Here is a 25,137-nt window from a genome sequence, read left to right as displayed (position 1 = left end):
CCTCACTCTCTTAGCCTGGCTAACTCCTTCACCCTTCAGACTCCAATGTAAAAAAAAAAATGTGTCACAAAGACCCCCTCTTCTTACTGCCCCCCACCTCTGCTTTATACCAAACTAAGACATCTCTCCAGGTACTCAGCATAATTAAAACAAACAGTTGAATAATTGTTGAGTTATTGTCTTCCAGTAGCAAGGAACCTTCTGAGGGCAGAAATCAGGACCGTCTTGTTCTCACGTAATATGCAATCTACAGATAATTGTTACATAATGGAATGAACATGAAAACCTGAGAGCGTTTTTGTCTCAGCCAGTTTGTGCATCCCAAGTGGCCTACTTCACAAATCCACATCAAGTAGGCTTACAATTTACGTTCAGGCCAGTCTGGCTTCCTCTGACCTCCCCTTCCTACTTCTGACCAACTGAGATGGGGTGTTTTGGAGATACCACCAAACATCAAATGATTTTCCCAATTAGGTAACTGATATACAGTGATTAGCAGACCTGCCTAAAGTTTTACAGATGGCTTTACTGGAACAAAATCGTTCAGAATATTAAATTTAGGCATTAAGCATCTTCCTTTTTTAAGTCTGTACTTTGTGAACTAGCCCTAAAATGGGTTTGCAGGTGTACCTGGCAAAACATCCAAACATCCAGTGCACTTCTTTACTGTATGAGTCACATCTGTCTGCCTCCCTGTGTGTGATCAATTAAACTAGTTTAATAACAAGATTTTTCACTCGGAAAATATACATTTGGTAGATTGTTTTCTCCCTGATATTTTTCTTCTGTCTTTTCTCTCACCATAACATAAAAGATTATTTTAAATTCTACTAATTGAAAAAAATTGCTATAATTTACAGCCTTGCTACAGTTGAGCTTGATTAACTGTGCAAATAAGCCTGCAGATATAATTGTGCTTAACTGAATGAACTGTTGTCAGTTCTAATACCCTTAAGCCCTTTAAAACACCATTAAAAACAAGAGTTGCATTAATTACAAATTGTTCTTATCTATTCCCACTTTATACATTCGAACTTGTCTGAATTAATGTACCTGAAATTAATAGACCTAAATTTATTCTTTTAAATACCTACAGGTCAGCCTGTTCACTATTTGAGCTGGACTTCCCTACCTACTGCACCCCCCCACCCAATAAAAATTAGGGAGTTCTACTGTTATTTTCCTTCTCAAATAGAAAGACAAGGAAAAGAGACAGCTAACGTCTTTGGTATCAAAGCACATGGGATGAGACTATCATCAAGAGCTCTTTTCCAACCACATGACAACTACTGTTCTTGAGAATATGAATAAATGCAACATAAACATTACTAAGAAAGAACTACAGATATATTCAAAATATGACTAGGAGGAAGGACCAGCTTTTTGTACAATTTTATATTTGGGGTAAATCTTGTTTTAGGAAAATGCAACACATACATGGAAAAAGGAACTAATAAAACAGCATTCAGGGGAAACAACATATATTTAAGAGTTCTCTTACACTTTTATAATTCATTAAACAGCAAAACTCCATAGCATATTATCTGATTTATAAGATTTTAAATTTCCACACAACTCTAAAGACACCATTTTACAAACAGGTATGCCTGTGCCTTTCTGCCAACAGCTCACCGCTCGCTAAGTAAACTGAATCAGGGAGAGCAACACAGTACTGACTTTCCTGGGAAGTCTAGTACATTCCTACCAAATTATATACCTTGGATGGCATTTAAAGTAAAATTAAAAACGCTTTGTTTCTCATTTTTTCTTAAAAATAACTTACCTACCACCCTGGTGCGGTCTATATCTCTTCTAGATTTGAGAAACTGCCTTCTTTAGGTGCCTAAATGTTTTTGACTTATCCATTTCTAACTGAAGCCTTTGTAATATAGAATGTATCAGCTACTCTTTGTTTTGCATTTAGTGGGTCACACTTCCCTACCATCTTAAGGCATTCTGAATATAATCTGAGCTCTTTGTTTTTAACACAAAGCATACTCACCAATCAGAAGGAGGAAAAAAAAGAGAGCGCACGTGCTAACAAATGTTTAGCTCACAACATGTACCTGGCACCATTCCAAAATCGTTAGGTGTATTTAGGTGTAGTCACTCAATCCTCAAAACAATTTTAGAGGTAGGTACTATCTTATCTTCATTTTATGGATAAGGAAACAGGCATAACTTGCCCACGTTCTTACAGCTAGGATCAAACCAACAGTCCAGCTCCAGAGCTTCCAAAAACACAGATTATGAAAAACAAGACTAATCTACAGTAAATCAGTCTGTGTACCATCTAGAGGCGTAATTTAGTTGACCTGATTTAGTCCCCCGCACCACCCCAACTGGTGGGTTCCAGCTGTTACCCCCTTCTCCGCAGATAGCCACAGCTCCCCTTTTTAAGTTTTGCAGAGGCAGCCTCCTCTTGCAGATCTCTCCAATCACTTACCCTGAAGAATGAAAGCTCCTTCTGTGAAGCAAAGATTCCTCACTGGGTTTTAACACTGAAGAAAACCTCTTCTTCAAGCCTGTCCTGTCGCAATCCTGACTGCAGCTTCTTACTCCACCCCCACCTCTGCCCACCACTTGCACACCTCCCAAGCCCTCAGGCTGCCCTTTTCTGCTAGAGTCCAGAACTATATGGCCTCATTTCCATTATGCTCCACAACTTGACCTCTTCTCTTCTTAATGGACTGGTCATTATCAACACCAATTACTGTACTGTACTGTGAAAGTGACACCTTTAATACGCTAAGGTATTTACGATGGCATTCGCCCCTCCACTAAATGGCCCCACCCAAGGTGCTTCACTTTTTGAGTTATGGCTCTGCTTTTCATAAACCTCTCCTCATTCACTTCCAATATAAAAATTAACACTGCCTGCCTCAGAGAATGTTCCTTCCTGTATTCATCCTCTTAACAATTCCCATCTCTTGTGTTTTTTGTATTTAATCTCCTATTGACTTGAAAACCAGTTAGGTAGATTGTCTACAAATCCTTTATAAATTAAAAGCAAACCAAAAATAAGTTTTACTCTACTATAAGGAAAGCATATACAGACTTCATGACATCTATTTTGGCTCTAAGCATTTTCTATTTCCTAGTAGCCTTCTAACAGTTGATAAGTGGTGGATAAGTAAGGAATGTTTTCTGTGATGGGGAGGATGAAGAGTTGCACAATGGTCAAATGAAGCTGACCCTTTATAGAACTGTCAGTGCTTCACAGCTGTTGCATTTTTTAATGATGTTATTCTTGAGCTCAAAAACTGTGAATGGCTTCCCATCTTCCCGGTTCATTCGTTCAACACAGGTCACAGTCCCTGACCTCACACTGTTCACGGACTTGTGCAGTCTTCACAGTCTGGCCCCATCCTGAACGTCCAGCCCTACCTCCTTCTGCTGCCTCTCAGTACCCTGCTCTAGTCACAGTGGCTGCCGTGTATAACCTGCAACTGAGAAACTCTGAACAGGCTCAAGGGTCTTCCACTAGACTGTAAACTCTATAAAAGCAGGATTTTTGCCTGTTTTGTTCTGTTTATTCACTCCCTGAGACTCATAGCAGGAGCTCAAAAAGTATTTACTGAATGAATAAATGGATGAACAAAATGCTGTGTGAATATTACTGGTAAGTAAATTCAGTTACCACAGATTAAAAATATCTGAACAAAGACCAGCTCTGTCTTCTGCCTAGAGTAGACTTAAAGAAATTTTCGTTTTGCTTCTAAAGCAGGTCTTGCCTCAGGATCGGCAGTTTACTCATAGAGCACCAAGGAAAAATGTGTGCCCGCTGCCAGCTGTTAAGAATCACAGATCATAAAACCTCAGAAGTAAATATACCACAGAAATGAACTTAAAGTTTTATGCTATCTTGTTGCCTCAAACTGCCAAAAAAGCTGGTGCACTTCAGAGGAAAGAATACTCACAGGAAGTAGTTTCCTGCCCCAGAAACCCGGTCATTTCAACATGGCAGCTGTTTAAAAGCCCATGTTACCATAGGGTTTCGGGACAGGAAGCAATAGTGGCACACCTAGCTGAATTCAGGGGAGAGCAAGAAGCAGAGAGGAAACAACATGCCAAACAAGAACACGGCTTGGAGGTTAGCCCGCAAAGTATAAAAATAGTGAACCAATTCCTCTAATGTTTCCTATAATGTAACTGCCCGTACATCATATTTATTAGAAAAGAGAAAATGAAGGGCATAGAAACAAACAGCACCTTCCTTTGTCACTACTGCCGCTTTTTTCATCGTTAACTCTTCTTCCAATATAAATGACTCTAACAGAAAAGAAATTGCTAAGAACGTTATTGTCCTTAAATGGAAAAGGGAGTAGACCAGGGATGACTCTTCTCCTGTGCTTTCTACTTTCCTCTATGTTCTAATTTTTTTATGAGTTTTCCCTCATTATAGTGAGAAAATAATCTTTATGTTTAAAAAAATACAGTTGGGCTTCCCTGGTGGCGCAGTGGTTGAGAGTCCGCCTGCCGATGCAGGGGACACGGGTTCGTGCCCCGGTCCGGGAGGATCCCACATGCCGCGGAGCGGCTGGGCCCATGAGCCGTGGCTGCTGAGCCTGTGCATCCGGAGCCTGTGCTCCGCAACGCGAGAGGCCACAACAGTGAGAGGCCCACGTAACGCAAAAAAAAAAAAAAAAAAAATACAGTTAAAAAATTTATGTTCTAATAATTACATAACTACATTAAATAATTCCTCTACCCAAAAAAATGAATAACAAAGAATTCAGTAACATCAAACCATCCAATCTTGGCATTCAACATACTGCCTCAACCCCTTTCCTCCTCAACGACCAGTATATATAACAATTCATTTGGTTTTAAAAAATCGTGTCTTACTGACAACAGACTTGTGGTTGCCGAGGGGGAGGGGGGAGGGAAGGACTGGGAGTTTAGAATTAGCAGATGTAAACTACTATATATAGCATGGATAAACAACAAGGTCCTACTGTATAGCACAGGGAACTATATTCAATATCCTGTGATAAACCATAATGGGAAAGAATGTAAAAAAGCATGTCTCTATGTGTATCACTGAGTCACTGTGCTGCACAGCAGAGACTGGCACAGCACTGTAGATCAACTATACTTCAATAAAAAAAAAAGTCTTCACAATAGTTATAGTTATAATTTGCATAGCACTTCAGTTTCCATCATTTACCTAGTTTTTCCCAACAGCTTCGTGAGATTGCCAAGATGGATATTTTTATTTTCATTTTACAGATGAAGAAAATAGGGGCCTGAAGTGAAGCAGCTTGCCATGACAGAAGCCAGGATCTTCTCGTTACCCACCTGGCATTCCAAAACAGGATTTCTCAAGACCAGCACTATTGATATTTTGAGCCAAATAATTCTTTGCTGTAGGCGGCTGCACCGTGCATCGTAGGCTGTTGAGCAGCATCCTTGGCCTCTACCCACTGGATGCCAGTAACACTGCCTCCTCTCAACCCCACCCCGCCCCCACAGTTCTAACAATCAAAAATGTCTCCATAAACCTCAAATATCTCCTTGGGTGCACAATCACACCCAGCTGAGGAACACTGGTCTAAAAGAATCTGCGAGGTTCTTTCTGGCATCTTTATTCTATGATAAGGCTCCACAGAACACTGTACCACCATAAGTCAGACCATCAGAAGCTGCTTGCTCAGCAAGATTCAGTAATTAATCAACTCCCTATCCACTTAAAACAATTTTTTTAAATGTGGAAATGAACAAGAAAAACTTCCTTGTAAATAAATACTCACATCTCAGATGATAAATCTTCTAAAAGCATATGACCTCATTAGAACATAAGTATATACATAATAAAGATATATAAAATAATGTGTGTGGGGGGAGGAAACACTTAACAGAGGAGTCGGAAAACAGACCTTGGTCTTTGTTAATAAACCTTATTAATGCAGTTGTACCTTAGTGTCCACTCTATTAAAATGGGTATAAACCTATACATTCTCAATACCTGCTCCAGCTGGGTTTCTGTCCAAATATATGTGTTACTTCCAGCTACTCAGAAGAAACTGAGTGATAACTTCAAAACATTATTAGAATCTGTGGTCTGCAGTTGAAACCACTAGTGTTTGTGAACCCAGAATCTAAACTGGCAGACCTCACTATCCCATTTAAAAGCACTCAGCTTAAATTTCTTCATGCCATTTAATGAGTCTCTTCCTGAAAAAGCAACTTTGCCCTCAAAATTCCTTACTTTCTACCAGCTTTTTAGCAAACGCTTGAATTGAAAACATTTTGCAAGCTAATTCCCCTTAACAACTTACATCTGTAAAAGGTAGATACCAATTGATCAGAAAGATAATTACAAGTACATATAGAACATCAGCCAAATTGCTATTAAGACTGACTAAATTACAACAAATTGAAATGTAGTTATATTTCGGGAAATGTTTGAATTATTTTGTCTATGTATGTATAGTTTATTCACCCTCTATCATCACTTCCCAATAATAATAAGCAATTAGTATACTGTGGAATAGGGAAACTAAACTGGCTTTATTCAACATGGAGTGTCACACTGCAATCCTAGTATTAAAAAAATACATTTTTGTAGCTATTTAGAGAAACTAAGATACGGTGTAAGTGCTTAGTTAATATGACATGCAAAGTTAAAGAGGTTGTGACTATTCCTATTCATAATGTCCACAATCACGCAGGTACCTGCGTCTTTAAATGTGATCTGGATCTATACATAGGAGACATTTTCTCCATATTACAATGCATATTGTACCCAAAGTGTCTGGTACCCTTGTAGCCTCCATTAACCTTCACCACAAAGTACAAAAGAACACATTGATCCTTCAATAAAAACGACTGCCTGGTCTTGAAAAACATCAGTCACCCAAAGCAAAGGCAGAAACAACAAAAATGGAGTTTCGGAAAGAGAGGAACAAAAATGTAATCAATATAAAATGTTCATCTTAAAAATTTTTTCCACTGTGTAAATGCCCATAACTCAAATCTTTTTTCTGAAAAAAAAAATAGCCAACAATCAAACACTCCATGATCACATCTAGTTGTTTCTGCATTATACTCATCACTTAACTATGTCAGGTTTTTAATGCTTTCCTCCCCCCAAAAAAGTAATAACAATTTTATACAGCTGTAAACTCCTGCCACTGAGAAAAAAGCCCTGCACTCTTAAAAAAAAAAAAAAGTCAACAGCATGTATCCAACCAGGGGCGTAAGACAGCTCACAGCCACGTATTAAGAGAAGTGGCACGGAGGATGGGATCCTCTTTCCCATGGACACACAAGAATTCGCAAAGAATATACAATCAAAAAAACAAAAAAATGTGCACAAACACCTGGCAATAATCATACCCTTTATCTAGTCCCCTAGAGAAGTTCCTCGGTAAACACATCCAAGGCGCCCACATCCCTGGAACCTAGGGGAGTGACCTGAGAGGGGTGTTTACTAGTCCTGCTAAAGCGACGTCTCCCTCTGATGCTTGGCGACGGCGTGCGGATGGGGTCTGAGGAGTTACACAAGGAGCCAGAGACCAGCCCCAGTTTCGGTTACTAGTCCCTTTACAGCAGGGCTCGCAATTCCCCGAGTGGCTCGCTCTCACTGTTCCTCTTCCCTGGCCATCTCGCCCAGTGAGCGTCTTTCAGACTTTCCGCCCGCTACCTGGGGCCAGTGTCCCAACAGAACCTAAAAGGAAAGGGGGCGTCTCCTGAGTCCCCAGACGCCCCCCTGCCCCAAACTGGGCCCCAAATCCCAGAAACTTTCCCTCGCTGAGATGGCAAAGAAGTCAAATGGCTAAGACGCTCAGCATCCGTCCTGAGGCCTGAAAAATCCTCCTTCCGCTCCCCGGCAATTCTGTCAGAGGGCTGGCGGTCAAGTTCTCGGTGCAACAGCGAGGGACGTCAAACCTCAAGCCCGCGCCTGTATCTCAGGGTGGTATAAACAGGATGTCAGCGCGTCCCAGGCTTGTTGATGAAAACTTGGTGTGCGCTCTGGGGGAGGGGGCAGCGAGCCTTAACCTTTCCCCTTCGGGCCTGGGGCCCCCGGCCCCCGACCTCCCGGCACCGGCCGTCTCCGCTCAGCTGGAAATCCCCCGCCTTGCCCGCTCGCCCCCACCCCGCCCCGGCCCGGCCCCCAGGTCCAGAGCCACGCTCGAGGAGCGGCCCCGGGTGCGCGACGCGCGAGGCCCCAGAGCGGCGGCCGCGCCTCCCGCCAGCGCCCGGCTCCCCGCCCCTAGCCTCCGGGCGCCGCAGGCTTCTCTACCTCCAGTCGGTGACACTCACCACTTCCGTGTGCGCCTGGGCCAGGGGGCTCCGGGTCACTGCGCGGGTCAGGGTCGGGCGGCCCGCTCCCTAAGCGGCCAGCCCCCCAGAGCCCCAGCGTACACGCACCGGGGTCTGAGGAGGGGACGCAGGGTGGGCTACCAGGGCTGGGGCGCTGGGCTCGGCAGTCTGCGGCTGCTTGCTACTCCACGGCCGCCGCGGCCTGCGCTAACCGCCTCCCGCCTCGCCCCGCGGCTGGCCCCGCCTACCACCGCGCCGCCGGTCCCGCCTCCCCGTGATGTCACGCGCGGCTGGCCCCGCCTACCACCGCGCGGCCGGTCCCGCCTCCCCGTGATGTCACGCGCGGCTGCCCCCGGAAAGGGGGGCGGGGACCGCGGTGAAGGCGGAGGCGGCGGCACCGCCTCCGCGCAGGACCCAGCGCCTCTAGCCTTCGCGCCCCGCCCCCATGCGGCTTCTCTCACTCCCCCAGCCCTCACTCGCTTCTTTTCAGCACGTATTCTAGAAACAGCAATGCAAGAATGAGAGATCTGCGAGCGCAGAAAGTGAAATTGTCAGGATTTGGCCATAGGTTTACCCGTCTCGAATTTGGAGTGCCCTTCACCATATCTTTGTGCACTGCGATGCATTTCTCACAGTCCTCTGCCCCTTTTTGCCACCGAGCAAGAGATGAGCTTGTGAAGCATGAGAGTAATAGGAACTTAAGAAATTAACCTTCCAACGTTAACAGGTTACTTCACGTCCAACCCATTCTGTATTTCAAGGTCTTAGAAGTTTTTTAAAAACTTATAAATACTAATAAAAACATTTGTTGATATCTAATGTGTGTCCAGCGATTTTCATTTTTTACTAATAATCCCTCAAAGTAGGTTTTATCTTCCTTTTATCTTTGAGGAAACAAGTCTTAATTATCTTAGTTAAGGTCACACTATAGCCAGATTCATACCTCATAGGCAGTCTACGACCAAATCATGGTGATTTTACTTCCTAAATATGTTTCCAGTCCATTTGTTTCTCTAAGTGTTCCGACAACATGATCCTAGCTGCCACCATCTCTCATCTGAAGGACCACAAACATCTCTTAAGTTGTCACTCTGTATTCAATCCAGTCTCCAATTAATTCTACAAAGTGAGCTTTTAAAAATTCAAATGTGTTCCACTCACCCCCATGCTTAAAATACTCCAGTGCCTTCTCCCCGGAAATCCTTGGATGAGAATCTGCCTAAGCTATGCGTGATCAGATTTCTGCAGCTCGATTCACTGCTCACTGAGGCTTCCCCATGTGCCCTGACTCCACCAACCCTGCTGGAGGATTCCTGGACACTTGAAGAGTTACTGGCAGCTTACTTCACATGGAGCAAGTGCTGGGTGTGGTACGTGGTGCGTGAGAAGCGCATTTGAATCTGGAATTCTGGGGTTTAGTTCTGGCTCCCACCATTAACCACCTGTGTTACCCGAAACCAGCGGACCCCAACCTTTTTGGCACCAGGGACCGGTTTTGTGGAAGACAATTTTTCCACTTGCGGGGGGAGGGGGGAATGGTTCAGGCGGTAATGCAAGCGATGGGGAGCCGCAGATGAAGCTTCACTCACTCGCCTCTCACCTCCTGCTGTGTGTGTGTGGAGGGATGTTTGAGGACCCCTGCCCTAAACAGTTCACGGTTTACTCATAAGAGTTGAGGGGCAAAAAAAAAAAGAGTTGAGGGGCAGACTAAACAATCTCTAGGGTGTCTTCTGGAAGGAAACAGCAAAGATAACAGAGAAGAAAAGAGAATCAAGTGGGGAAGGTCAGTCCAGCTGCCTACCTTGTGGGTGTTTGAGTGAATGTCTTGCCTCACCTGCCACTCAAGGCTGTTTGCATTATTTTCTTCACCTGTGAAATTGGGATAATACCTTCCTCATAAAGACTATGCCAAAAGTGAACTAAGGTAATGCCAGGCCTGACTCAAGTGGTGGACTTAGTAAGTTATTGTGATTTTTTTTTTTTAATCAAGCTGGGCCTTAAGGAACAGGTGGGAGTGATATGAGTGGAGACTGAAACATGAAAGAACAGTATTTCAGGTAAGGCAAAGGGTACAGAAAAATGAAAGTCAGAAAAGCCCGAGAACAAATCTGGTTGCTTTGCGGGGCTCACGAAATGGAATGAGCAGAGGTCCTTGGTTGAGTTCAGATCCATTCCACTATGCCAGGCATTGCACTGGGTCCTGAAGATTCCAAAAACAAGACCCAGTTCCTGATGTTACTGAACCACGTTTGTTTGTCGGAAGCTCAGCAAGCCAAATGCTGAGGCACCAAGGTGTGCAGCAGAGAAAGGGTTTATTCACAAGGCAGCCAAGCAAGAAGATGGGAGAATAAATCTCAAATCTGCCTCCTCAAAGGGGAGGAGCTTGGGATATTTCAGAAATAAGGAAGCAGTGTGGTCTTAGGCATGGGGAAAGGTGAGATAATCAGGTCCCGCACAGGAGTATCTGAATTACATGCTTCTTCATGGCCTGCACGTTCAAAAATGGAGGCACTTGGCATGATCTGAGGGTACAGTTGTTGGCCCTCTGACTTCAAAAGGTTATTTATGGAACACTTGCACAGACCCAGTTTTAGGGTCAGTGGTCCCAACCAGTCTTAGCCAGCTGGAGCTCAAACTAAACTCAGCTGACCCCAAGTTCCTGGAAAACAACTTGGGCAAACATCTTACTGTTCAGGCTATGGGAAGCTTGGAGGGTATGCAATTTGCAACAATATAATTAAGGCTTGCTCAGTGAAGGCAGGCTACAAGCAGAGGGGGGTTTTAGCAAGCTGTTAAGACAAGCTAAGGAATTTCTGTTAGTTACCAGTTTCTGTTAATCCTATGGGGCATGGTTTCCTTGTCCTCTGGGTGCTCACAGTTTAGTGGAGGAGATAGATAAGCAACCATTCAGTATGATTCATGCTCTTCTACAAGTGATCAAGAGAAGAACCATGAAACCCAGCCTGAAGAAACCGAAAATAAAAGAAGCAGCTACAAGTAGCAGGTAGGTTACAGGAACCAAGGAGAAAGTGGCACATTCAGGCAGTAATAAGTATACGCTGTGTGACTGGGGAATGAGAAAAGAAGGGCCTTATGCAAAAACTTCTGCCCAAAATAAATAGTGTGTTTTTGAGGTATGTAAGCAGATTTTTATTTGAGAAGAATCACTCCAGGGCAGGGTTTCTCAACCTCAGCACTACTGATATTTGGGGCCAGAAAATTCTTTGTTATGGGGGGTAGGGTTGCTGTCCTGTGCACTGTAGGATGTTCAGCAACATCTCTGTCCTCTAACTACTAGATGTCAGTAGCAACCCTCCACTCTTCCCCCTGAACTCCCCAGTCCACCTGGTCCACTTATGACAACCAAAAATGTCTTTAGATATTGCCAAATATGCCTTGGGGGACAAAAATCATCCCCTTTGAGAACCACTAATATAGGGATAATGTGGAAGATGGATTGGAGGGCAAGGAGATTAATCATATAACATAGTAGAACTTCAAACTGCAAGTGATGAGACCAACATCTAAGGCAGTGGACCAGGGGGGGATACTGAGAAGTTGTCAAAAACCTGAGGAGATAGAATAGACAGTGGGTGATGACTGCTTAGATCTGGGTGCTGAGGCAGAGGAAGGAATTTCACATGATTTCCAAATTCTCTAAATTAGTCGACGAGTTGACCAAGGATGCCACCAACTAAATTGGGCGAGGAATTCAATTTTATGTTTGAAAATAGAAAAGCTTTTAAAGGTTACTCTATAGGGAATATACAGGAGAGAGAGAACAGTGTAAAAGGAGGAATAAACCTATCTCCTTCTAACATGTCATGTGTAGCAAGAAACCTACAATCTGCTACAAATATTCATCCAAACTGAACCAAACTAAATATAATGAAGTAGAAGCCTCTTATTAGGAAATTCTCTTAAAAAAAAATCATCCAGCCAGCAATCATACATACATAGGTTTCACACATAAATTTTCATCAAAAGAGCATCTGCTCACCAGTCTTTCTCTGCAAAAGCTGTTTCCTAGATTACAATGGGAAAATATATTAGATTCAAACACTGAGGTTTGCCTTTAAAAGGTTATACCAGTGGGCTTCCCTGGTGGCGCAGTGGTTAAGAATCTGCCTGCCAATGCAAAGGACATGGGTTCGAGCCCTGGCCTGGGAAGATCCCACGTGCCGCGGAGCAACTAAGCCCGTGCGCCACAACTACTGAGCCTGAGCTCTAAAGCCCGCAAGCCACAACTACTGAGCCCACGTGCCACAACTACTGAGCCCACGTGCCACAACTACTGAGCTCACGTGCCACTACTACTGAGCCTGCATGCCTAGAGCCCGTGCTCCACAGCGAGAAGCCACAACGATAAGAAGCCCGTGCACCACAACGAAGAGTAGCCCCCACTCACCACAACTAAAGAAAGCTTGTACACAGCAACGAATACCCAACACAGCGAAAAATAAATAAATTAATTTATTTAAAAAAAAAAAAAGGTTATACCAGAGACTTCCCTGGTGGTGCAGTGGGTAAGGCTCCACGCTCCCAATGCAGGGGGCCCAGGTTCGATCTCTGGTCAGGGAACTAGATCCCACATGCCACAACTAAGAAGCCCCCATGCTGCAACTAAGACTCAGCACAGCCAAAATAAAATAATAAATAAATATTTTTAAAAAAAGGTATACCGAACAAAACTAAACTAAAATACCACTGTACAAATCATAAAATTCTGGAAACTAAAAAAGAGAGGCAAAATCACCTCAGATTTTCTTGCAGTTATTTTTTCACTAGGGATATTTTTAATATAAGCATAATCATGGTGTACATGTAATTTTGTAAATGTTTCCTTAAACTTATTTTAATTTATAAGCATTTTACTTATAAATGCTTACTACAGAAGTTTCATAACTAATGACTTTCTCCATGCAAATAATCTAATAATTAAATATATAATATTTAGATAATACCTTAGGAGGGATTCACAGAAATGTAATTATTGAGTCAAATAGACTGCATAGTTTTAGATTCTTGATTCACAGATTCATAATGGCAAGTCACTTTCCAAGAAATTTCCATGAATTTACACTGCCCTAAAAAATGTACACAATGTTAGGTTTTGTAACAATGGACATTTTAACATTTTAAATGGTTTATAACTTTAATGTTTTAAAAATATACTTTGTTGGGCTTCACTGGTGGCGCAGTGGTTGAGAGTCCGCCTGCCGATGCAGGGGACATGGGTTCGTGCCCCGGTCCGGGAAGATCCCACATGCCGCGGAGTGGCTGGGCCCGTGAGCCATGGCCGCTGAGCCTGCGCGTCTGGAGCCTGTGCCCTGCAACGGGCGAGGCCACAACAGTGAGAGGCCCGCGTACCGCAAAAAAAATATATATATATACCTTGTTGCTTTAATTTTGAATTTCCATGATTGTTAAAGAGATTAATAATTTTCCCTATGCTTTCTCACTAGTTTCTGTTTTTCGTGTTTCTTTTAATTTACCAATGTGTGTGCCGGTGTGGGTAGGGGAAATACAGTCTGTTTTTGTTCTTTGTCCACTACAGTATCTTCTATCAATTTGTAATAATAGGATCTTCAATTAAAATAGCAATAGTTTTTCTGTCATGCTTTTGATATGTATTTTTTCAGCATACTATTTGCTCTTTAAAAAACTATGCTTGTAAAAGTTTTCCGTTTTCTTGTAGTCAAGCATGTTGAATTGCTGTGGGTTTTGGGTTTGTTGTCTGTCTGTTCGCATTGTGATATCATCTGTGATTCTTTAGGAAATTATCCTCTCTTTTTAGGTTAAATAAATGAATACAACAAATATTTGGTGAGTACCACTATGTACCAGGCACTATTCTGTCCTGCAAATACAGCAGTGAAATAATACAGAAGAGGTTCCTAGTTGGGGAGCATAGTTGAAAACAAGTAAATGAATAAATAATTAAAATAATGCCAGTAGTGATACATGCTGAGAAAAAAACAAGATTTAAGGGATAGAAAGTAAAGGGAAATGGCATGTGTTCATTCTATATTACTCTAGGTTTTATATAGCTAAATACTTTAAATATCCAATATTTAAACCATCTAAAATTTCAGTGAATGCTCTGAAGTGTCTAAAGTACTATTTTTTTTACAATCAAGACTGTCTTTTATGTTGAAAATATAGTATTCAATAAATCTATGCCCTTCATTTAACAATCCCTCTCCCTCATCCCACCCTCCAAAAAAAGGAAAAGTAAAATTAAATGTTAAATCTTTTACCTCGAAACTAAACCTAGATGGTAACTGGACAGATCTTCTATATGACCTCTGATGCACTGAGTTAGGCTCCATCTATGATGGTGAAATGATTACACTTTAAGAGATCCTTTTCCACTGCTTAGTACCATGAATACAGCAGACCACTGAAAATACTTACTCATAAGGATAGACTGAAAGGAAGAAAAAGAGTCTGATTAAATGTAATAGGAAGGAAACTATATAATTTTTTACTTAGAAGGAACCATGCATGACATGTAGTGGAAGATAAATAGATATTTACTAAAAGTATAATTCAATGAAAGAAAAAAGATGAAAGCAAATGAATCATATTTATGCTTATGAATGTACACTTTATTTATTTATTTGGCTGTCCCGGGTCTTAGTTGCAGGATGTGGAATCTTTTTAGTTATGGCATGTGGGATCTAGCTCCCTGACCAGGGATCGAACCCTGGCCCCCTGCATCAGGAGCGCAGAGTCTTAACCGCTGGACCACCAGGGAAGTCCCTGAATGCACACTTTAAAACATTTTCAGACTAAAATTACTGAGGGGATACTGTCTAGAATAGAACTTTGATGTCTCAAGGCATCACACATTTGATACGGTATTGATTCTGCCCTCAAATTATTGCTTGAGATAAACCTTGATCTGATTTGAACTGTCTCAGCCCACTCCTGTAAGACATGAGATCCTTCTTCCTCAGATACTTCGACTCTCATAAGATGATATCTCTGCCCTCAGCCCAACTGTCCCATGGCCTAGTCGTAAATTTGACTTTGGAGTAAATGTGAACCTAAGTTTGAACTTCACCTCAGCTCTGCCACTTCCTAGCTGTGTGCCCCAGGCAAGTTCCTAAAATAATCCTTAGTTTCCTCACATGTAAAATTGGAATAATATTACCCAGCCCATTTACCTCAATAAATGATTATGAAGGTTAGGTAAGAAGGTGTATACAAACTCACTATTCCAACCACATTACAGTGCATGGATGGCCCTTAATTAGCTAGTTACTAGCTGAGGAGCATGTATTAGTATAATTCCATCAAGAAACAAGTATGACAATGTCCATCAGCAGATGAATGGATAAAGAAGATGTGGTATATATACACAATGAAATATTACTCAGCCATTCTTAATGGTTTAGGTGAATGTTGTGTCCTTCAGGCCTCCCATGGAACATAATGCTCTGGTGGGTCTTCCATAACATTTCCCTTCTAGTACGCCCCTCCAACTTCTTAATCCTTCCTCTGCCTCCTGCCAGGGCAACTCAGGCTTCTCCACTTCACTCAGGCTTGGCCATCACTTTCTCCAGGCTTCTAACAGCATCCCATAGTGACTTTGTCTCAACCTCTAAGGTCCCCGCTAAAGTAAATCCTCTGTCTTGAAAAAGGACCCTTAGGTCTGAGCTCCAGAAATATTTATCTTCTCTCTCTTTTTTTAAATTGGAGTATAGTTGATTTACGCTGCTGTGTCAGTTTCTGCTGTACAGCAAAGTGAATCAGCCATACATATACATATAACCCCTCTTTTTTGGATTTCCTTCCCATTTAGGTCACCACAGAGCATGGAGTAGAGTTCCCTGTGCTATACAGTAGGTTCTCATTAGTTATCTGTTTTATACGTAGTAGTGTATGTATGTCAATCCCAACCTCCCAATTCATCCCATCCCCTTTTCCCCCCTTGGTGTCCATATGTTTGTTCTCTACGTCTGTGTCTCTATTTCTGCTTTGCAAATAAGATCATCTATGCCATTTTTCTAGATTCCATATATGTGTGTTAATATACTATATTTGTTTTTCTCTGACTTACTTCACTCTGTATGACAGTCTCTAGGTCCACCCATATCTCTGCAAATGACACAATTTCATTCCTTTTTATGGCTGAGTATATACTTCTCTTAAGCAAGGTTACTTATCCCTTATGTAACTGATTACGTTTCTCCCTTTGATTGTTAGGAAGCTCAGAATCAAATATTAGTCATATATGTATAATGTATAGGAACTTATAACACATACTTCATATACTATCCTCACAACAGTTTCATCTTTGCTTTCACTTATTTTCACTTCACACTGACTCTTCCACTTGTATTTATTCACTACACTATCTGCTCAGCACTGTGCTAGGTACATATATATCATCTCATTTAATCTTGGCTTCCCCTCTTGTGGGATCTTGGGCAAGACACTGAATTTCTATAAGCTTTGATTTCTTCATCTGTAAGTGAAGATAACCATAATGTCCACTTCATAGGGTTGTCACGAGGATTAATAATGATAGTTAACATCACTAGTTATTAGAAGATACTCAAATTTTTTTGTCTAAAAAAATTAAAATATCTCATATAATTATTTTATAAGATGTTAATGTAGTAATATCTGAAAAGATAAACATCAGTTTATCATAAAAACACTCAATATACGGAGCAGAATAAGTATTACTAATCTTATTTATTATGGCTTTAACCTAATTGAAGATTTCTGTGGTTCCTGTAATTAACAGCACTATAACAGAATCAATAAAGCTAAGCTATAATGAATGTTAACACAGAAGGGCTCATTTATGGATTTTTTTTAATATAGGACAAATGAGATGATGGCCACCTCAGAAGGCAGTGAGCCCAAGGATACTTTACTACAAAATTTATTCAGTTTTACAGGAATATCAGATTGCTTTAGACTGACTTACTAGCTATAATAATGAGGCTTATTCTACCCCAGGGACTTAGTATACTGCATTAATAATGAATACACTTTGAAGAAATGCTATTCTAACAACTAAGCTTAGTGCCCTGGAAACCACTGGAACAGAAAGCAGGAAACTTGAAAGCAAGTAAGCTCTACAACAGACTACAGAGCATAAGGCAGTCTATTTAACCTCTCTGAACTCACATTTCGCCTGGGTTAGATCACATGATCTTCTGCTGCCTGCCAGCCTCAAAATGCTATGCATATTTATTTCTTAACCTCACAGTAGCCATACAAAATTTACTGGCCAAGAAATCAGATTTGCATTTGAAGTGGAAAGCCTAAATTATATGCCCAAAAGCAATAGGAAGATAAATTACAGCTTAACAAGAATTAGATTTGATTCCTTCCTAATTTCTAATTTTCCATTTCTTTGGTACAAGAATGATATCTAGGAATCTTATAATCTCAGAGGTCTATGCTACCCAACAATTCAACTCAATTCAGCAAATAGTTAATCAGTACTAATATTTGCCAAGCACACACTAAGTTCTCAAGTTTCTGAGAATATGATGCAGGACACATATGATCAGTAACAATCAACTGAACAGCCATGTGCATTAAGGTACTATATGTACTCACGCTCAGGCCACTGAGCGTGGCCGCCTCTGTCCAAGGGCGGCATGCTTCCTGCCCTCAGGGACTGTAGTATGTAGTGAAAAAGGAAAGACATCCGTCAAAAAATAAGTGATCAAGTGTCAAATTTGCTGATACAGGTAGGAAATGTCATAAGATTTCAGAGACAGGACACATCACTGAAAATCCTGGTAGGCTTCCTGGAAGATGAAATGTAAGCAAAACCTTGAAGGATACTGAAAAACAGAGAGAGAAGTGTTAGGCCTATTTAATGGGTACCTATAGCCTTCTCAGAATTGTTAAGATTAGATTTAATTTTATGTGTGAAATGCGTTTGTGTTGTCTTCACTCAGTTTTAGGTACCATGACAGCAGAAACCAGGTATCATATTTTTGATTCAGCACAACAGATATTTATGGAGTGCCTACTATGTGTCAGGTACTGTAAGTTCGGAGGGGAGGAAAAGTCAAAGAAGAAAAGAGAAAGGAATTGGAGAGATAAATCAGAAGTCTGCCTCTCAAAGATCTGGGTAAACTAGGTTTGAACCCCCAGCCTTTACCTGGCCTGCAGAAGTATAGAGCCCTTTCAAGAGCTGGGTAACTTCCACCGCCCCACGTCTAATGTGTTCTGCAGTGTTGAAACGAAATCTGGCCTCTTCCTGGTTTTCCCATCAAAGGCACTCCTACAAAGCTGCCTAGGTTTAGTAGCAATCGCTGGAGATGTAGGTAATTGTGGGGAGGAATCACAGCTTTGCTGCGCTGCTGGCTGCTCTCTTCCCTTTCCCTCTGCCTTCTCTCCTCTCTTTTCCTCGCTCACTCCATCCCAGATTGGCCCCACGCATCTCAAATTCTCCCTGTCTTAACACAGTAAGTCGCCCCTCCTCCAACAGCCAGGTCCTTGGGTCTCAGCTTTGTGCCTCCAGCACTCCCCAGCCTATTCCATTACACCGAATTTTCCAAACCTAGATGCTTCCATCCCCAAGAGGAATTCTGGCACCAGCTATTAATAGACAGTGAAAGTTTCTCCACCTTGTTACGAAGAGCTAAGTGCACTGGAGACTCTAAGAGAAACCTGAAGTACTACAGAGGGACAGAAGGAGGATGGAGTGCAGGAGACAGGTCAGGAAAGGTTTCTTGGCCCCTTCTAAGCGGTCTCTCTCTCTCTTCCAAATTCATGCAGTATTGATTGCCTGCATCACTCCTTGGACTCTTGCCCTCTGTTGCCTTCTATGGTTATTTCTCTTTCTATCTGTCTGTGTGCTTTGTCTCCCGGACCAGATTTTTTGCAGCTTCAACACAGCAGCTTTTCCTGTTCCTCCCCAGAACTCTCATGGGTATAATAGGCCTCACTGGTGGGTCTGTTGAGTCTCAACCTGCGGGAGCTGTATGATTTGCCTCGTTTGACACTACCGTCCCTAAATTTCCCCCCAAAAGGCCACCTGGTAGGAGGTTTTTTTTCTTTAATTAAAATAAACTCTAAGAATATATTGATTATTTAACCAATTTGCTTGAGTTGTCTGGGGATGCTCATTCATGTTACACCAACCAGCAGCTGAAAAGGACTAACGTGTATTGAAGTACCCCTAGGGACCAGCCACCTGGCTTCAATTCTCACAATCATCTTTTGAGGTAAGATTAGGGAATTTACCAAAAGTCACACCACTACAGAGCAGGAACTAGAATTCTAACCCAGGAATACCTAGCTTCAAAGTGCCCATTCTTTCCACTACCCCCATCCCTAAAATAATAATGCTCTTTAGAGACATCTCTAAAAATAAATAACGTTTCTGTATTAAAAAGAAGAGTGGTTATTCACTATGATATAAACTAAACAAGACCACCCCAATAGTTAGGGTCCTGGAGTAGTAAAAGAAGTTGACTCCATGAGCTTGAACAGGTGGTTTCACCTTTCTGAGCTTCAGGTTACTTATCTGCACACACACAATCTCACGGAGTTGATGTCGATGTCAACATTAAATTAAATTCTATATCTGTATAATTAATTATATATAATTAATAATGTAATTAATTTTATATATATATATATAATACCTGGTAAGCAGTGTTAAGTGGGACTGCTTTTCCTTCTACAGAATGTAAAATGGGAGTTGACACAGAGGTCTGACATTCAGCTTAGTTGGACATGTGCTTTTTTCACTGGGTTAACACATTATTTGGGAGGGACATTAGCTGAATCACACAAGAGCATATTAATCACTAACTCAACGTCAGCCGACAGCAACCGCAGTTCTTGGAAGTAAATTCACACAGCTGTCAACATCCTTCGAAGTCCTTCTCCACATTAACTACCGCTGCCTCCTAAACAAGGTACTTTCAGATAATTGCTATCGGCCCAGGTAGGTGGTAAGAGGGTTTAACGTATGAGCACTGTAAAATGGGAGGAAGTTTTGGGAGGCTGGTGTGGGGAGATGGGACCACTCTTCCCAGGCCCTCAACTATACCAAGTCCAGCTGGCTTGTGTTTCTAAGAGCACAGACTCAGCACTGAATTAGAGCTAGGTTTTAGTTCTACCCATTCCTAGTTATGTGACTTAGAGTTTTAAATTTCATTTTTCTCATCTGTAAAGTGGGGATGATAATAATTTCTATTTTCCAAGGCTGTTGTGAAGATTAAGTTAAATAATGATTTTAAAGCACTTAGTACAATATCTGGCACATTATAAGCCCTTAAAAAGTTGGTTATTTTTTTATTATTAACAGGGAGCATAGCCTTGAAGTTCTAAGATGCCGGGCAATTAAAAAAAAAGGAAAGAAAAGAAAGGCTCCCTGTTGCTGAAGGATCAGGTTCAATGGCACAGTCAGGCACACAAAGTCTACCATATCGGACCCCAAGCCTCTGCTTTACACTATGGTTACCTGTACACACTCTGCGAAAACCTCCTTAACTTCCAGAGGCAAGCAGAATTCCTCCTTTAGTTTCCCAGAGTACTTTGCATATACTTTTGTACTTTCCCTTATCACAATATATTCTATTTGTTTGCATATCTGTCTCCACTCTACCCTACCCCATCCCAGGCGATGAGTTTCTGGACAATGGAGACCATATACCATCTTTGTATTTGCAGCCATTAGGCATTCTGTAAGTCTTAGTTGGATGGATGATGGATGGATAGATGGGTGGATAAGGAACATGGGACAACAGTGACTTGGTAAAAGAATTGGGAAAAGGTACCCAGAGAACAGGGCAAGACAGTCTTTGCTTCATAAATGTTCCTAAGCCTGGGTCTGAGCAGAAGTCTAGAGGACATGACATTGGCAGAATTGTTTGCCTGATGAGGTGGTTGGGCAATCTATGCCTTCTAGGGGAAGCATGAGCACATGGTGACTGCGGTCAAGACCAGTATCAGGCAGAACACCTTAGTTACCAGGGAGCCAAGGCAGGATGATGCCTCTAAGTTTTCCAGCAGCCTTCAAGGTTAACATGGTTAAGCAATTAGGAGTAACAAGTTTTTCCAGGTGCGGTCAATTGCCAGCAGGGCAGACAGACTTGTGGACAGAGACCATCTGCCCTGTGATTATGTTCACTGTAAATAATGATACACAAGATCTAGAGATAGTAAGGGGATATGCAGTGTGATCCCAACAGAGGACAGACCATCTGAAGATAACATTTCAAAGTACCTAGAATATAAATTATTTTAGAACATAAGGCAATAGAAAGGGAGATTTATATCTTGACTTTTCAGGAATCATTCTATTTTCATTTTATTTTATGCTTTTTGTTAAAGGCAACTGAAGTGATAATATTTCATGATTGATCATTTATTCTGTGCTTCATACTTTTTTAAAAAAGTGATGTACTGGAGTCAGCTCCCACTGGCTCATGAGAGCATACTGTGTACATTTCTTCTCCTCTACACCTTAGATGACTTCACAATGGTATCTTTAAATCAGCCAGGAGTATTTACACCATGGAAATAGGCAAACACTACAGATCAGGGTTTCCCACTCCCACTTTCTCTAAGAGCTGATTCTTTTTTTTTGGCTGCATCGCACAACATGTGGGATCTTAGTTCCCCGACCAGGGGAACAACATGTGGGAACCTGTGCCCCCTGCATTGGGAGCGTGGAGTCGTAACCAGTGGACTGCCAGGGAAGTCCCCTGAGAGCTGATTTTTAAACCTTTACCAGCACACCACTGGCTTTACAATGAATGATCCCAATTAATACTCCCAACACACCTATTTTATAGATGGGAAACTGAAGTTTAGAGAGGATAAATAATGAAAAACTTATTACAAACCTTTTGGTGGCAAAAGCAGGATTAAAACTGACACCATCTGCCTCCAAAGTTGATGCAGTTAACCATGATGGAGGGAACACTTACCAACTCATTCTGTAAGGCTAGCATTACACTGATATCAAAGGCAATAAAGACATCACAAGAAAAGAAAATTACAGGTCAATATCCTTTCTAGATGCAAAAATCCTGAACAAAATAGTAGCAAACCAAATCCAACAGCATATTAAAAGGATTATACACCATGATCAGGTGGGATTTATCTCAGGAATGCAAGAGTGGTTCAACATAAGGAAATTAATCAATGTAGTAAACCACATTAATAGAACAAATGTAAACAAAAATTATCATCTCAGTTGTCACAGAAAACGCATTTGACAACATCCAACAACCTTTCATGATACAAACATTCAGAAAACTAGGAATAAAAGGGAACTTCTCCAACATGATAAAGGTCATTTATGAAAAACCCACAGCTAACGTCATAATAGTAAAAGACTGAAAGCTTTCCCCCTAAGAGTAGGAACAAGACAAGGATGCCTACTTGCATCACTGCTATTTAACACTAGTTGAATAGTGCTATTCAACACTAGTTCTAGCTAGAGGAAGTAGGTAAGAAAAATAAATAAATGGGAAACAAATTGGAGAGAAAGAAGTAAAATATCTCTATTCACATATGTCATGATTCTACATACAGACAATTCCAAAGAATCCACAAGAAAGCTACTAGAGCTAATAAAAAAATTCAGCAGGGTTGCAGGTCACAAAATCAACACACAAAAATCAGTTGTGTTTCAATACACCAGCAATGAACAATTCAAAAAGGAAATAAAGAAAGCAATTCCACTAGTATTCAAATAGCATCAAAAAGTATAAAATACCCAAGAATAAATTTAACCAAGGAGGTGAAATATTGTACACTGAAAACTCTAAAACATCTGTGAAAGAAATTAAGGAAGACCTAACTAAATGGGATAACATCCATGTTAATGGATTAGAAGACTTCAAATTGTTAAGATGGCAATACTACCCAAAGTGATTTACAGATTCAACACAATCTCTATCAATATTCTAGCAACCTTTTTTTCAGAAATGAAAAAAACCCATCCTCAAATTCATATGGGATTGCAAGAGGCTCCAAATAGCCAAAATAATCTTAAAAAGGAAGGTCAAAGTTGGAGGACTCACAACTGATTTCAAAACTTACTACAAAGCTACAGTAATCTAAACAGTGTGACACTGGCATAAGGATAGACACATAGACTAATGAAAGGGAATTGAGAGTCCAGAAATTAAACCCATACATCTATGGCCAATTGATTTTCCAGAAGAGTACTATTTTCATTCAATGGGGAAATATTAGTCTCTTCAACAAATGGTTCTGGAACAACTGGATTTCCACATGCAAAAGAATGAAGTTGGAGCCTTATCTCACATCATATACAAATGTTAGCTCAAAATGGAACCATAAAACTCTTGAAAGAAAGCATAGGGGTAAATCTTGGTGACGTTTGGTTTAGCAATGGATTCTTAGATATGACACCAAAGCATGAACAATCACCAAAAAAAAAAAAAAAAAGATAACGACTTCCCTGGTGGCACAGTGTTTAGGAGTCTGCCTGCCAATGCAGCAGACACAGGTTCGAGCCCTGGTCCAGGAAGATCCCACATGCCACAGAGCAACTAAGCCCGTGCGCCACAACTACTGAGCCTGAGCTCTAGAGCCCGTGAGCCACAACTACTGAGCCCACGTGCAGCAACTACTGAAGCCCGCGCGCCTAGAGCCCGTGCTCTGCAACGAGAGAAGCCACTGCAATGAAAAGCCTGTGCACCACAATGAAGAGTGGCCCCCGCTCGCCACAACTAGAGACAGCAACAAAGACCCAAAACAGCCAAAAAAAAAAAAAAAGATAAACTGGGTTTCATCAAAATTGAAAACTTTTGTGCGTCAAAAGATATTAATAAGAAAGTGAAAAGAGGCAGCCCAACTTTCTTGGCTGGGGCAGTAGCCACCACCACAGGGCCCAGCTGAGCACACTGGGCCACACGGTGCTCTCCCCAGCTTGGCTCCTCTATAGCCCTGCTATCCAGCACTGGGCCCCAGCCATTACCTTTGAAAGCCTGGACATCAAGTTCTCACTGTGGCTTATCGATGAGGAGATCATCCGCCGTAACACCCAGTGGTTCCACTTACAGCCCCATTACATCTTGGGCCTCCTCATAGGCCATCACATCTACTTTTCAGCTCAAATCCACCAAAATCTTACCATTGAGCCCTACACCATCTCCAGCCATGAGGAAAGGGCTTTAGTGGACCTGGTCATCAAGGTTTACTTCAAAGACACCCAGCCCAAGTTTCCCACTGGAAGTAAAGATGTCCCCATACCTGGAAAACAAGAAGATTGGAGACATCATTGAGTTCCAGGGCCCAACCTGGCTGCTAGTCTACCAGGGCCAAGGAAAGTTTGCCATCTGTCCAGACAAGAAATCCAACCCCATCAAGAAGTGAAGTCTGTTCACATGATCACAGGAGGAACAAGCATCACTTGGATGCTACAGGTGATCCGTGCCATCATGAGGGACTTGGATGACACCGTGTGCCAACTGCTCTTTGCCAATCAGACCAAGAAGGACATTTTGCTGCAGCTGGAGCTGCAGGAACGAACATTCCACTTGCTTCAAGCTCTGGTACATGGTAGACAAAGTCCCTGAAGCCTGGGACTACAGCTCAGGCTTTGTGAACAAGGAGATGATCCAGGACCACATTCCGCCCTGGAGGAGGAGCCTCTGGTACTCCTGCCCCGAGCCAGTATGCTGCCTACCCAACCTGGACCACGTGGGTCACTACAAGGAGCGCTGCTTCCCCTTCTGATGGCTGGGCACTGGCAGCATCACACCCTGAACACTCACCATGCCCTGTCCTCAACTAGTCCTCCTCTGCCAATGTTATTTAATGCTGTGAGCCCAGGTTCAGTCTGGCCTGCCTATGCCCTGGGTGGTCACCCAGCTGGGCTGACCTGAGGGGTCC

The 25,137-nt window shown here is 41.9% G+C and overlaps 1 protein-coding gene and 1 pseudogene across 5 annotated transcripts in view; one reads left to right on the top strand and one right to left on the bottom strand.

Annotated features, from left to right (window-relative positions):
- The window catches only part of JAK1 (Janus kinase 1), a 233,734-nt gene that overhangs the window by 131,187 nt on the left and 77,410 nt on the right, over positions 1 to 25,137 (bottom strand). Inside the window, exon 1 of one of the 4 annotated variants that reach the window (XM_082649203.1) lies at positions 8,269 to 8,458. The exons of the other annotated variants lie outside the window; for them this stretch is intronic. The gene's annotated coding sequence lies outside the window, so the exon portion shown is untranslated. Of the gene's footprint in view, positions 1 to 8,268; positions 8,459 to 25,137 lie in introns of those variants that run through there. 4 annotated transcript variants of the gene reach the window in all.
- LOC309829865 (NADH-cytochrome b5 reductase 3-like) lies at positions 10,306 to 24,981 on the top strand (annotated as a pseudogene). Its single transcript has 3 exons — positions 10,306 to 10,325; positions 11,147 to 11,272; positions 24,188 to 24,981. The product of its transcript is annotated as an NADH-cytochrome b5 reductase 3-like (transcript).

Source organism: Grampus griseus (assembly GCF_964374135.1).
Source record: "Grampus griseus genome assembly, chromosome: 1".
NCBI lineage: Eukaryota > Metazoa > Chordata > Mammalia > Artiodactyla > Delphinidae > Grampus > Grampus griseus.
This window is presented reverse-complemented; position numbering and strand designations above follow the sequence as displayed.